The sequence below is a fragment of the Plecotus auritus genome (assembly GCF_963455305.1).
Source record: "Plecotus auritus genome assembly, chromosome: 3".
Taxonomy (NCBI): domain Eukaryota; kingdom Metazoa; phylum Chordata; class Mammalia; order Chiroptera; family Vespertilionidae; genus Plecotus; species Plecotus auritus.
Genome location: NC_137772.1, coordinates 88,871,544 through 88,886,571, shown reverse-complemented (window position 1 = coordinate 88,886,571; position 15,028 = coordinate 88,871,544).

Genomic DNA, 15,028 nt, shown 5'->3' with positions numbered 1-15,028 from the left:
AATGCCCGATGTTCAGTTAAATGTGAACTTCACATAAACAATTGATTTTTTTTTACTATATGTTTTAAATATTGAATGGGCCACACTTATACTAAAAAAAAAATTGTCTATTGTTTATCTGAAATTCAAATTAGCCTGGGTGTCCTGTATTTAGATTTCAAATATTTTGTGGGACATACTTATACTGAAAAAGTATCTTTTGTTAGTCTGAACTTCAAATTTAACTGGGACTCCTGTATTTTATATCTGGCAAGGCTTCCACGTACACATACATATGCATGAAGGAAATAGGCATGGTTCTGTCTGCTACAGCCCAGCCACCCAAAGCAGAGAATCGCCTTCAGAAAAAGTCAGAACTTCTCAGCCTGGACTTGCACAATCTGCCCCCCTTTGCCAGTCCTTTTCCTGCTCTTTCCCAACACAGTCACCCATCATAGCCTGGGAAATCCTCTTCCTGACCCCCAAATATGTCTAATATCCTACTGTCCCTCACAGGGACATAGACTTGCAGCGCTCTCCCTGCTCCTGTTCACAGACCCACATCTCATCTAAGCATCAAGACACACTCACTTGTCACACCTCCTCTACATCCTATATAATAAAAGCCTAATATGCAAATTGTCCCCTCCACCGGGAGTTCAACCAGGTGTTCGACCAGGGGGTGGGGCCCACTGGCCCCACCCCAGCCAGCTGCAATGACAGGCAGCCAGGGGAAGGGAGGCCCCTGCCTGCAGCTGGCAGCTGCTAGGGATCCTACCTGTGCATGAATTTCATGCACGAATTTTGTGCACTGGGCCTCTAGTATTCTATATTACCCTTCCCAAAGCCCCCTGGTAGTCCTGAGGGGACCTCTTCCTGCTTAGAGCTCAGGGAGTGTCTTCTTTCTCCCTGAATCACTTGGCCTTGGGCTGCCTTGCTTGATAATTTTCACATACTTCTTTGGCAAGCATGAATGGAGGACCATAACTTACAGGGAAAGAAATTACTCAATTCCTTATTCTTTTGTATCTGTTCTGAGCCCCCACATGCCTGGCTGGTGGCTAAAATAATCCCAGTTGTGTGGGCCCCCACCATGTGTCCACGTGACTCCTGGGCTGTAGCATGTGGCATTGGGAAACAGTGTGGGGCAAAGGGTGGGGCAGGGAGCAGGTGCTAACCACTCAGTCTTCAAGTCTGAAACCATAGCCTGGCACGTGCACATGCCATCTCCCAAATCACATGGGAATGCAGACAAATGTGTCAACACTACTCTGCCTGTAGAGCTCGCTCCAAAGTCAGGTCTTTGAAGAAGCCTTTTCTGATTCCAGAAGCCAGGAGCCAAAGCCCTCACAGAGCCGGCAGACCTTCCTGATAGCGTTCCTCCCTTCATCCCTGCTGCCTCACGTGCTCCTTCCCGGGGCTCACTCCGCAGCAGCCACACAGCCTCCTCACTGTTTCTCGCATGCACACACTGTGCACACCCCCTCTGTGTGGTCTCTACCTTTGTGTTTCCCTCTGCCTGGGATGTCCCCTAACAGCTCACTCTCTGTCCCCATTCAGGTCCTTGTTGCAAGTGAAGTCTGCCCTGACTGACATATTTATAATTATAGTTTCACTAGTGGCCTGGTACACAAAATTTGTGCACATTAAAAGGGGGACCCAGAGTCAAGTCCCCGGCTACCCACATGCGCCTCAAAATCACTTGAAACCCAGACCCGGCTTCCCCCCCCCCAATTGGGCTAATCCAGACCTGTCCAGTCCCACCCTTGTCAAGCCCCACCAGGCAGGACCCATGGCCTCAGGTCCCCTGGCCAGGTGCCAGGATGGGGGGTGTGGCCTGAGGTCCCCCAGATGGGGCTGGGGGTGTGCTTTGAGGTCCTCTGTCAAGCCCCGCCAGGTGGGGGGCATGGCCTGAGGTCCCCCGTCAAACCCCACTGGCAGGGGGACGCAGCCTCAGGTCCCCCAGGAAGCCCCATTGGGCAGGGGACACAGCCTGAGTTCCCCCGACCCAGCACTGGGGGTGCACCTTTAGGTCCCCTGTCAAGCTCCGCCAGGCAGGGGGCGCAGCCTCAGGTCCCCTGGCCCGGTGCTGGGGTGGGGAAGCAGCCTGAGGTCCCCTAACCCAGCACCAGGACAGGAAGTGCACCTTGAGGTCCCCTGTCAAGCCCCAAGGGGCGGGGAGCATGGCCTCAGGTCCCCTGGCCTGGCACTGGGGCAGGGGGCAAGGCCTGAGGTCCCCGTCAAGCCCTGCTGGGTGGGGGGCATGGCCTGAGGTCCCCTGGCCTGGTGCCAAGGCAGGAGGTGCAGCCTGAGGTCCCCCAGCCTGATGCCAGGGTGGGGGACATGGCCTGAGGTCCCCTGTGAAGCCCCACAGGGGTGGGCGTAGCCTCAGGTCCCTGCTGATTGCTCATTAAGGCTTTTTAAGGGAACTTGGCCTCAGCTGTGGGTGCAGCCCTCTTTGTGATGGAGTGATGGTCAATTAGCATATTCCCTCTTTATTAGATAGGATTCCCAGCAACTTCTGTCCCCAGTCCGGCTCTCCTTTTCTCCTTAGTACTTATCCGGTAACATACATACTGTTTACCAGCTTTTCTCATTTACCAGCCCCCACACGGGAACATAAACTCCACAGAGCAGGAGTTCTTCCGTCTGTTTTGTTTCGCTGCTGTAGCCCTACTGCCCAAGATGTGATAGTCAACAAATATTTGTTGAGTGAGTAGATAAATGCATGATTTTTTCTTATGTATTTTCACAAAACACTATAAAAATCTCTATCTCCACTTAGTTTCTTTTCTGATGTCCACCAATATCCCCTCAGCTCCACCCCCGGAGACGGTGTTTATGAAGAATGAACAAGCCAAGGAATAGAAGCAAAAGAAGTGTGTCCCAGTCTTTAATTCATAATAGGCACTTGGTAAATATAAGCGATCGAATGAAAGGGGGAGATTCTGAAAACACATACACAAACACCTCAGAGAGGATCAAGCCAGTAATCCTGGACCTTTGCAGAGTGGGAAGACGGGCAGGGAGTGGCAATCCTTCAGTAGATGTGGGGACCGCCTGACACCCCAGTGCCCTTGCCCAGTGGGCCACACGCAAGACCCAGCCAGAGTGGTTGGGTGCAGCCTCTGGCAGTAGAGCAGAGTGGGGTTAACTGGCCCCTGTGGGGATTGAACCCAGACTTTGGCCTCATTAGCACCAGCTGCAACCAAGCAGTCACATACAGAATCCACAAAACAGAGAGATCACAGGGTGGCTGGGCCCGGAGCATGAGTAAACAGACACACCTGTAAATAATGAAATGTTTCCATGAGGCACAGGGTTAGCAAGACTTCTGAGGAGAGCACTGAGTGGAAAAGCAAGGGCATCTGCTTTTCTCCTCTGGGCCAGGGAAGGCAGTGCCACCTCTGTGTGTTTACAGATAGGCAGCAGGTCTCCTCAATCTGAACACACCACCAGCAATTTGCAACTCAGGATTTGCTGCTGTTGCTATTATTCTTGTAATTTTTTAAAAGAACTTTACATTCTATTTTTCAATTACAGTTTAAATTCAATAGTATTGTGTACTAGTTTCAGGTGTACAGCATAGTGATTAGGCAATCATATACTTTATAAGTATCCCTCCCTATACTTCCATTACCCACCTGACACCACATGTAGTTATTATAATATTGTTGACTATATTTCCTATGCTGTACTTTACACCCCCATGACTATTCTGTAATTTCCAATTTGTACTTCTTATTCCCTTCCCCTTTCTTACCTTGTCCCCCACACCCCCTTCCCTCTGGTAACCACCAGTCTGTTCTCTGTGTCTATGAGTCTGTTTCAATTTTGTTTATTTTGTTCTTTAGATTTCACATATTAGTGAAATCATATGGTATTTGTCTTTCTCTGACTTTTTTCACTTAGGATACCTCTAGGTCCATCCAGGCTGTCACAAATGGTAAGATTTCATTCTTTTTATGGCCAAGTAATCCATCATGTATATGCACCATGGCTTTTTTACACACTTGTCTATTGGTGGGCACTTGGGTTGCTTCCATGTCTTGGCTATTGTAAATAACACTGCAATGAACTATTTTCTTTTTACTTGTGTTGCTGTTGTTAATCCTCACCTGAGGATACTTTTCCATTGAATTTTAGAGAGAGTGGAAGGTAGGGGCAGAGACAGAGAGAGAAACATCAATGTGAGAGAGACACATTGATTGGTTGCCTCCTGCAGGCACCTGGACTAGGGCTGGGGATCGAACCTGCAACCTAAGTAGGTGCCCTTGACCAGAATCGAACCCAGGACCATTCAGTCCGAGGGCTGACACTCTATCCACTGAGCCAAACCAGCTAGGACTTCTTCTGACTTTTAAAAGAAATTTCTCTTCTGTTTAAAGAGAAACTAATTGAAAACATCTTTACCACAGTGAGGCTTAGTTTTCTCCAAGTTTACCCTTTGTCAATGAATAAGAAAGGCCCATTTAAAAATGGTGAACCAACCCTTCCCCAAACCTTAGCCTTCTGAAAACTTGCAACTTTCGGAGGTGGCTGCAATGGAAAGAGAATCATCTAGCAAATAAAGGGCAGACTTTGGACTCATTCAGAGAGAAGGGCAACGTTTTTCACCACCCAGTCCTTTCCCTAAAATGCTGTTTAGAGAACATTGCCGCAGCCCTGAGTGTGACTGCTCTAGGTCGTTTTCTTAGTAAGCCCGCCCCATGCAGAAATTCAGGCAAGGATAACAGTGCAGCTACTTTATTTGGGGAGTAAAACCCTGGAAGAGGGTGTGGGAAAGAAGGGGAGAGAGACAGGGAAGACAGGAAGCATGAGATACAATAGAGATACAATAGTGCTGCCTTGGACACTGCTTATCCGTGAGCTGCCAGACACAAGCTGCTCTGCAGGTGTGTCTCCTTGGCCCCACGGGCTTCTGCAGGAGGTTTTCCAGGAGAAAGTGCACCTCAGGGTGAAGACAATGAATTCTCAGGTAACTTGGTCCAGGTTCACTACCAGGGAAGCAAGACCCTGCCCTCCTGGGTGTTATCTGTTCCCTCAGGAGCCACTCAGGTAATAAGGTCCCATGCCTATCGCTGTGGCATTGGTTGTATCCAAATTCTGGAGTGGAGAGCAATTGGGAATGAGGCTGTGAGGCTCAGGGCTCAGCTTAGAGCCCAGGCAGTTCCAGAACTTGGCAAAGGCAACAAAGCTGTTGGTGGTGGTGGGGATATGGGCAGCATCTCCAGAAATAAAGTGGTCATGAAGGCAATATTAGGAGGCCTCCAATGTTTGCGTCTAATACAACAGGGATCTCAAAGAGTTCTCCCTATTTCCAAACTTAGTATAAAGTTGCTTTACAGAACATCTTTCAAAATCCATTTGTCATGCCTTTTGGGTAGTTTGTTTGCTTAAAATCCAAATCAGGTCAGAGCTTCACCTGGAATAATACTGACAGACTGCCCTCTTCCCCTCTTCGGCCGCACATTGTTTCACTCTTTAAATGTCATGTTCCCAGATTCCTCTTGCTTTGGCCCCCGTGGCAGCTTTCTTCTCTCCCCCCCATCCAACCCCCCACCCCTGCCAGCCCCTTCCCTCAGCAGAGGACTGGAGTTCTCTGAGGTTATACCTGAGGCCTTAGGTTTCAAAACTGTGACTTTAAATGATACATAAGCCTCAAGAAAGATTGCCTGACCTCTCCAAGTAGCGATTGCAATTAAGCTGGAAAGACCCAAAAGGAAATGGACTTTAGGTGAGACCAGAGACAAAGAGAACAGGACCCAGTGGTGGCCCAGCCAGGTTACAGTTTGCCTTTCCTAGTCCCAGTCTCCACATTCTTCAGGGCTCGTGCACCACACTTGTCACTTGCAGAGACTGGCATGCGAAGTCAGGTCCAGAGCATTGGCACAGTATCTCTGCCAAGGGCTGGGGAGGTAATTCGGTGACATGTTAAGACAATGATGTCTACAGCTTACACTGAACATTAGATGTAAGGCAGCGGAGGTGGTTTAGGATCCATTTAGCAATTTCTTTCAAAAAGATGGTAGGACACGCATGTTTTTCCAGATAGAATATGCATTTTCACACTATTTTATACAGATCATTCATTATTTTAGACTCAATAACAGGTAAGAGGTGTGTGTGTGTGTGTGTGTGTGTGCGCGCGCACACACACACACACACGCACGTGCATGTCCACATTTATTAGGGATTTGAGGTCAAAGAATAAGCTAGGAATAAAATCTGAAAAAAACTTTCCACCCTAGCCCTATGACAGCACAAAGCAAATCAATGCACTGGGCTATTTCAGAGGCAGCATATGAATAGAAATTTGCCATGGCCCTGTGCTCACAAGAGATTGGGACCCTTCCTGCCCTTTAACTGTGTTGCCTACAAGACCCATTGCAATGCTTTTTTATTTTAGAAGGACTTCAAAATTAATTTGTTTTCCCTGCATCTTGTCCTATTTTTAGCTAAGTGCTAAGTCTTCATTCAAAAATAAAGAATCACACAAGATGTATGCAACTGCCTTTTATACTTAAGGATGAAAAACTGGTCATGAAGGAGGTTAATGTTGTTATTCCAGAGAGATAACCCTGGTTGCTATGGTGAGGAATCTTCTGTCAATCACCCCAATGAAGTTGGCTCCTCTTGCAAGAACAGCCTCTATTAAGGCTGCAGTTTGAATATATTTGACTCGAATGTTTAACTTAGTGAACAGGTCTGTCTTTTATTAATTGGAATATTGTGGACTTTAAATATGGTGCTTATTAAATACTGCTGAGTGAAATCCCATGCCTGCAAAATGGGCAAATTTAACCACCAGGCTAGATGCTCTTTAATCTTTAAAAAAGTATGGGAGGATTTGGGCAAGAACAGAGCTAACCATGACCAACAAAGGAAAAGATCCAAAGAATACAATACAATATGTGATGAGATTTGGTTTATAAATGGAAGTTTTTTTGATGGATTAGTTAATTGATTGATTTTTTAATTCCATGGTTTTGATCTGTGGCATTCACAGCTTAATGATCTGCCATTCCTCTTGAAATTTATTCAAGCAATAATCCACAAGAAATTGGTTGTTTTCAGCAGTTTATGACTTGTTATTTAACATTTAACAGAATGGCTATTTATTTTGGAAACAACCATTTGTGAGAGGTTTATTGCTATTGTAAACCATAATCAACTGCTTATATCATTACCAGTTTTGCAAGAAATAAAATGGGCAGCTGCAAGGGGAAATTGTTGAGTAGCTTTAAACATTTGCATTTGTGATTGTACAGGGGAGCAACTTCACCTTGCAGTTTGCCTCCAGTTACAGCTACTATACACTTGCCTTCGGTATGAAATACTCGGTGTTCTGTCTAAAATCGGATCCAAATAAGATAATGCTCCAGAAGGTCTCTGCAATTTTTTTCTCAATTACTTACATGGAAAATGAGGATGTGATTTGGATGAGCTGGACAATGCTGTAGATTACATTTTGTTTATCTCCATATCATACCAGGAATTAAATTTCACTGCTTTCAGAGAATCCCAAGTGTTTGAGTAATTTATTCCACCAAACCCTCAGAAAGCTCCTTCTGCCGCCAGCGTCTCTGCTTTAGCACTTGCAGCTCTGATGTAAGATTCACTGCAGTAGTCTAAGACCAGGACAGTGATTAGATCTCTGAGCAGCCATTCAGCCTGGAGCCGCAGTAAGCATGTGAGCCATGGACCATGATTTATAGAGGACACCTCATGCATCAAAGGCATACAGATTCTCTTGGGCAACTCTGGACTGAGTCATTTGAAATTTCTGGTGGGAACAAGAGACCTGGTGCTGACAGGGACATGGAGGGGAAGGACAAGGGATCACACTCCCTAGCAAATGAGTATTCTGGGTCCTGGAGCAATGAAACTAACTCTGTGGCAGTGTGCAAATCATCACATTTCTCTGAACCTCAGTTCTCACTTTAAAAAATAGAGATGATAATAATACCACCTTTCCTACTATAAAAAGGTTATCCTAAGAAGCAAAAAGAGTGGTATACTTAATCCAAAAAGATTATGAAAGGGTTAAGATAAAGCACAATGTTTTAATTACGTTTTATTGTTAGTTTTTATGCATGTCTATTAGTAGACTAAATCAAAGAGCTACAAAAATTCTGTTCTAGATTTCAAGATGTCTGTGGGGTAGATAGAACTTACACTCATCCATTCCTGGTGCCAAACCAGATTTACAGCTAAATTATAGAGCAATCTGAATAACCAACTAAAGGACAACTGAACAGAAATATTATAACCTAGGATTTACAGAAGGAGCCACATAAAAGAATGGTAAGAAGGACAGAGATGCAGAAAGGGCTTTCCCCTGCACCCATGTGTGGTGGTTAAGAATCTGGAGGGATATATCAGCTGCAAAAGTACCTCTGAGAAGTTTGAGGTCTTAAGCCCATGACAGAATCCCCAACCCAAAGCACCACAGCCTGGAAGAGGAGCCCGCACAGCATCTGGCAGTGAAAATCAGCAGGGATTCTGTTCACCTGAAAGAGGAAGAAGTCTACTAGAAGCTGCCCTACCGAATTCATACCTTACGGAAGGGTCTGTGGGTTGTGGCCAGCTTGAGCCCACTCTATAGTCTTCAAAATACCCTGGAGGAAGACCAGACAACCTCAAGGGGTGGCAAAGTAGCAAAAGGTAAAGAAGGACCTCAGGGTAGACCTTTTATTGATCTTCCACCAGCTCAGAGCTGGAGGAAGCCAACACTTGTCAATAGCTTGGCTGCTTCCACACACAACCAAGCCTATTAGAGCCAACCACACACAGTGAATAGCATGGTATACCAGACAGGTAGCCCAAGTCCACACAGTATCTAACACTGGCCTGCACCAGAACCCCACCAAAGTGGACCCAGAACCAATGCAACCAGAGGTGGGCTTCAGACCACACCATAGCTCTATGCAACTAGCATAACCAAAGAAGGATTCTGGCAGGACCAGACCCTTCTGGGAACAACTCCATCTTAGGAAGAAGCTGCTGCACAGCAACTCAAACACTGTGATCTAGGTCTATCCTTACAGTCAGACAACCTGAGAACCTCACCCATGAACGTGCCAGCAGCATTTAAGATTCACCTACATAGAATTCAAAATGGCATCGGGGTGGCTGGAAGCTATATTCACTTTCAGGACCAAACTGAAATTACAACTAAATTATAAAATAATCATCCTGAATAACCAACTAAATATTATTTGAAGAGAAGTCTTACAACCAAGGATTTACAGAAGCCACATTGAGACTAGTAGGAAGGGTTGAGATGTGAAAAGTGCTTGGCCCCACTCCCATGGGCAGCAGCTAAAGCTCAAGAGGTATTTTTCAGCTGTGGGGGATCCCTCCTGAGAAGTGTGGGTTTCAACTCAATGTTGGGCTCCCCAGCCCAGAGCACCAGAGCCAGGAAGAGGCATCCACATAACATCTGGCTTTGCAGGGCTTCTGTCTATCAGGGAGAGACACAGGCACCCTCTTTAAGGGCCAATGCACAAAATTTTGTTCATAGCCACTCAGCCTGTTTTTTGGCAGAGTGTGGGCAGAGAAGACTAGAGCCATGCGAGGAGAATTTGGGGTTTGTGAGAACAGAGCTGAAGAGACAGACACCAGGATCCCTGTACTGAGTCCTTCTCCTGTACTGTAGATACTATCTTTCTTGGTTGCAGAACTCCCCTTTGTCTTGCATCAGTCTGGGGAAAAGTAATAGCCCCACACTCTAGACTCTCTAGTCTCACCCTGCTAAGCATACACCTGCTGAGGAGTCAGCTGCCTTGGCCAGGGTGTAGATTTCTGGGCAGACTCAGGGGGTGTCAGTAACTGAATTATGTGGCTTTGAGGCAGGGGCAATTCTCCCAATTTCCAATGAACCTGACTAGAGCTTCCCCATCATAGGAGATCTGCTAGAACCACCCTTCAAGCTTCTAGGAGACCCACATTTCTGGCTTGGGGGGCTCTACTTACCTGACTCCTAGTGGCTCAACCCTGCCAAGTTTGAGGTGAAATTCAGGACTAATTGAGTTATGTGACTCTGACACAGTGACCACCCCCCTCCCACTTTCCCCAAAGCCTGACTAGCACCTCCTCCTCACCAGAGATCTACTAACCTTATCGTCCTAACTCCCCACCCTGCTGAGCTCTGCCTCTGCCCTGGCAGAATCTGGGACAGACTGAGTTGTGTGACTCAATGACAGGGGCCATTTTTCTTTTTCTTTCTTTTTTTTTTTGACAGGGGCCATTTTTCCCTCCCACCCCCAACTAAGTAGAACCTTCTCTTCACAGGGCCAAATCATGGTCTGCTTGAGCCTGATAAACTCTGCTGGCCTCACCATGATGACTCCCTGAGACCAAGCTCTAACACAAAGGTGTTTGAACACACAGCAGGTGGCAGTTAGACTTGGTATAACTGAGGACATTTGTTAAGTGGTCTCAGACCCAGGACTGGCACTGAATTTGAACATATATCAATCTGGTAAAGTCCACTAGCCCCTACCTGGTAACTCACTGAGAATCGACTTCATGCAACTCCTTTATCGCCAGAGGCTCTTTCAGTGACTGAGCCTACCAGGTAACTGGCAGGAAGAGGCAGGTGGAGGTGGTTCTTGAGGTGATTTGGGACTTTTGCTGACCTTCCCATAGGCCTATTGCTAGTTAAAGCCCACCTTAGTGTGTAGCTTGGTCCTTCACGTTAGTACCCAGGCACAGCAGAGTCAGCCACAAATTGTGGATTGCTTATAGCTCCAAACAGATTGCTCAGGGCCAGTCATAGGCAGCATCTGATATTGGCCTGCACCCAAGTCCATCCCAAGAGACCCAAAACAAATACATTCAGTATCCAGCTTCAGACAACACAAGAGTAGGATCCAATAAACTTTACAAGTGGCATATCGAAAGGGACATCTCACCTGGTACCACCACCTTCTGAAGTGAATTCCACTTCATCTGGTCAGCACCTGCATTTCAGAGTCATTAAAGCTGAGGGTTGATCACATGCACAAGCAGGCCAATAGCAAACAAGACTCAATTAAAACAGGATGGTCTACATAAAAAACACAGGGGGCATTCCTGGAGCATCCAGATCAGGTAATCAAGAGACTGCATGACTGGACTTCACAGGACACCTACTACATAAGGCCATCCCACCAAACCTGGGAGTCTTAGCAGATCTATATAATACATAGAAACAAACACAAGGAGGAGACGAAGAGACCCCAAATAAAATAACAGGAGAAATCTCCAGGAAAAAAACTAAATGAAATGGAAGTAAGCAATTTGTCAGATAAAGAGTTCAAAGTAATGGTTACAAGGCTGCTCAAGAGCATGAAAAATGACAACTATAAAAAAGAACGAGTCAGAAATAAAGAACACAATATCTAAAATGAAGATTACATTATAAAGAATAAACAGCAGGCTGGATGAGGCAGAGGCTCTAATCAGTGATTTGGAAAACATGGTAGAAAAAACACCCAATCAGAGCAGCAAAAAGAAAAAAAGAATTTTTAAAAATGAGGAGAGTTTAAGGGACCTTTGGGACAACATGAAGCATAACAACATCTGCAATTATAGAAGTACCAGAAGGAGAAGAGAAAGAGCAATGAATTGAGAACTTATTTGAATAAATAAAGACCTGAAGCTTCCCTAACCTGGTGAAGAAAAAAGACATACAAGTCCAGGAAGCTCAGAGAGTCTCAAACAAGATAAACCCAAAGAGGTCCACACCAAGACACATCATAATTAAAATGGGAAAGGTTACACAAAAAGAGATAATCTTAAAAGCAGCAAGGAATCTCCCATGAGACTGTCAATTGATTTCTCAACAGAAACATTTTGCGTCAGAAGGGATTGGCATGAAATATTCAAAGTAATGAAAAGCAAGGAACTAAAACCAAGATTACTTTACCCAACTAGGCTATCATTTAAAACTGAAAAAAATAATAAAGAACTTCCAAGACTAGAAAAAGATAAAGGAGTTTGTTACCACTAAGCCAGTATTACAAGAAATGTTAAAGGGTCTTCTTGAAGATGAAGAAGATGCAGAAGAAGAAGGAGAAAAAGAAGAAAAAGGAGAAGGGAAAGGGAAAGGATGATGATGATGAGGAGGAGGGGGATAAAGAGGAGGAACATAGTTAAAGAATAAAATGGCAATAAATACATAGTTAACAAATAAAATGGCAATAAGTACATACTTCAGAACAAAAGATACTCATGAACTAAAAGTAAAAGGATAGAAAAAGGTATTTCATGCAAATGGAAAGAAAAAAAGCTGGGGTACTAATACTTGTATCTGAAGAAAAGGCTTTAAATCAAAGGCTACAGTAAAAAACAAAGAAAGACACTACTAAAAATAAAGGGAGTTATCCAACAAGAGGAAATAACCCTTGTAATCATTTATGCACCCAACATACCACCTAAATATGTAAAGGCAAAGCTTGATGAAATAAAGGAAGAGACTGACAGTAATACAGTCACAGTAGATTATAAAACCCCATTGACATCAATGGATAGATACTCCAGTCAGAAAGTCTACAAGGAAATGTTAGCCTTAAATGATACACATATCAGATGGATTTAACTGATATCTTCAGAGCATTTCACCCCAAAGCAGCCAAATATACATTATTCAAGTGCACATGGAACATTCTCTAAGATAGAGCACATGCTAGGACACAAAACTGATCTCAATAAATATAAGATTGAAATCATTTCAAGAGCTTCTCTAACTATAATGGTATGAAACTAGAAATCAATTAAGAGGGGAAAAAACTAAAAAACACACAAAGAGATGGAGGATAAATAATATGTTGCTAAACAAATGAAAATTAGAACACAACAACCCAAAATCTATGGGACATGGTGAAAGCAGTCTTATGAGGGAAATTCATTGCATTACAGGCTATCTCCAGAAACAGGGGGGGTGGGGGATATTAAATAAACAATCTAGCTTGGCTTCACCAAACATTCAAAGAAGAACTAATGCCTATCCTTCTCAAGCTATTCCAAAAAATTTAAGAGGGGGAAAGACTCCACAAATCATTTTGTGAAGCCAGCATTATCCTAATTCCAAAACCAGATAAAAACATTACAAGAGCTCACTTTGGCAGCATATATACTAAAAATTGGAACGATACAGAGAAGATTAGCATGGCCCCTGTGCAAGGATGACATGCAAATTTGTGAAGCATTTCATATTAAAAAAAATATAAAAAATAAAAAAACACTACAAAAAAAGAAAATTTTAGGCCAATATCCCTGAGAACATAGATGCTAAAATGCTCAACAAAATATTAGCAAAACAAATCCAGTAATACATTAAAAAGATCATGCCAGGCCAGTGTGGCTCAGTGGTTGAGTGTCTACCTATAAAATAGGTCACAGTTCAATTTCCAGTCTCAGCACATGGCCAGGTTGCAGGCTTGATCCCCAGTAGGGGGCGTGCAGGAGGTAGCTGATCAATGATTCTCATCATTGATGTTTTTATCTCTCTCTCCCTCTCCCTTCCTCTCTAAAATAAATAAAAATTTATTTTAAAGAAAAGATCATACACCAGGACCAAGTGGGATCTATTCCAGCGATGCAAGTGTGGTTTAATATCTGCAAAAATAATAAACGTGATATAAGCAAAATGAAGGATAAAAATAACATGAATATATCAATAGATGCAGAAAAAGCATTAAATAAAATCCATTTATGATAAAAACTCACAGCGAAGTGGGAATAGAGAGAGTATACCTCAACATAATAAAAGCCATATTTGACAAACCTATAGCCAACATCATACTTAATGGCAAAAACTGCAAGCGTTTTATTTAGGATCAGGAATAAGACAGGGATGTCTGCTTTCACCACTCTTAATTCAACATAGTACTGGAAGTCCTAGACATAGTAATCAGACAAGAAAAATAAATAAGAAACATCCAAATTGAAAAGGAAGAACTAAAAATGTCATTATTTTCAGATGGCAAGATACTGTATATAGAGAACTTGAAAGATTCCACCAAAAAACAAACAAACAAAAAAAAAAACTATTAAAACTGAAAAATGAATTCAGTAAAGTAGTAGGATGTAAAATAAATATCCAGAAATCAGTTGCATTTTTATACACCAGTAAAGAATTATTACAATGGAAAACTAAGAAACAATCCTATTTACAATTCAAAAAAATAAAATAACTAGGAACAAATTTAACCAAGGATTCAAAAGACCCATATTGTAAAATTATGACACTTAAGAAAGTAATTGACGAAGATGCAAATAAGTGGAAGCATATACCACGTTCATGGAAAGGAAGAATTAACATCATTAAAATGTTCATCCTACCTAAAGCAATCCATAGATTTAATGCAATTTCTATAAAGATATCAATGGTGTAGCCCAGCTAGCATGGTTCAGTGATTGAGCATTGACCTATGAACCAGGAAATCACGGTTCGATTCCCAGTCAGGGCACATACCCTGGTTGTGGGCTCAGTCCCCAATGTGGGGCATACTGGAGGCAGCTGATCAGTGATTTTCTCTCGTCATTACTGTTTCTATCTCTCTTTCTCTCCCTTCCTCTCTGAAATCAATAAAAAATATATATTTAAAGAAAAGAGATACCGATGGTGTATTTCACAGAACTAAAAAAAATGTATTCAAAAATTATATGGAACCACAAAAGACCTTGAGTGGCCACAGCAATCTTGAGAAAGAACAACAAAATTGGAGGAATCACGCTACCTGATATCAAACTGTACTACAAGGCAATTGTAATCAAAACAGCATGGTACTAGCATAAAAACAGACATATAGATCAATGAAACAGAATAGAGAGCCCAGAAATAAACCATGCTTTTATGGTCAATTAATATTTGATAAATGAGGCAAAATCATATAATGGGGTAAAAATAGTCTATTAGACAGATAGGTGCAAAAAATAAAACTAGACCACCTTCTTATACCATACACAAGAATAAATTAAAAATGGATTAAAGACTTAAAAGTCAGACTCATATCATAAAAATCATAGGAGACATAGGCAATAAAAACTTGGACATTTC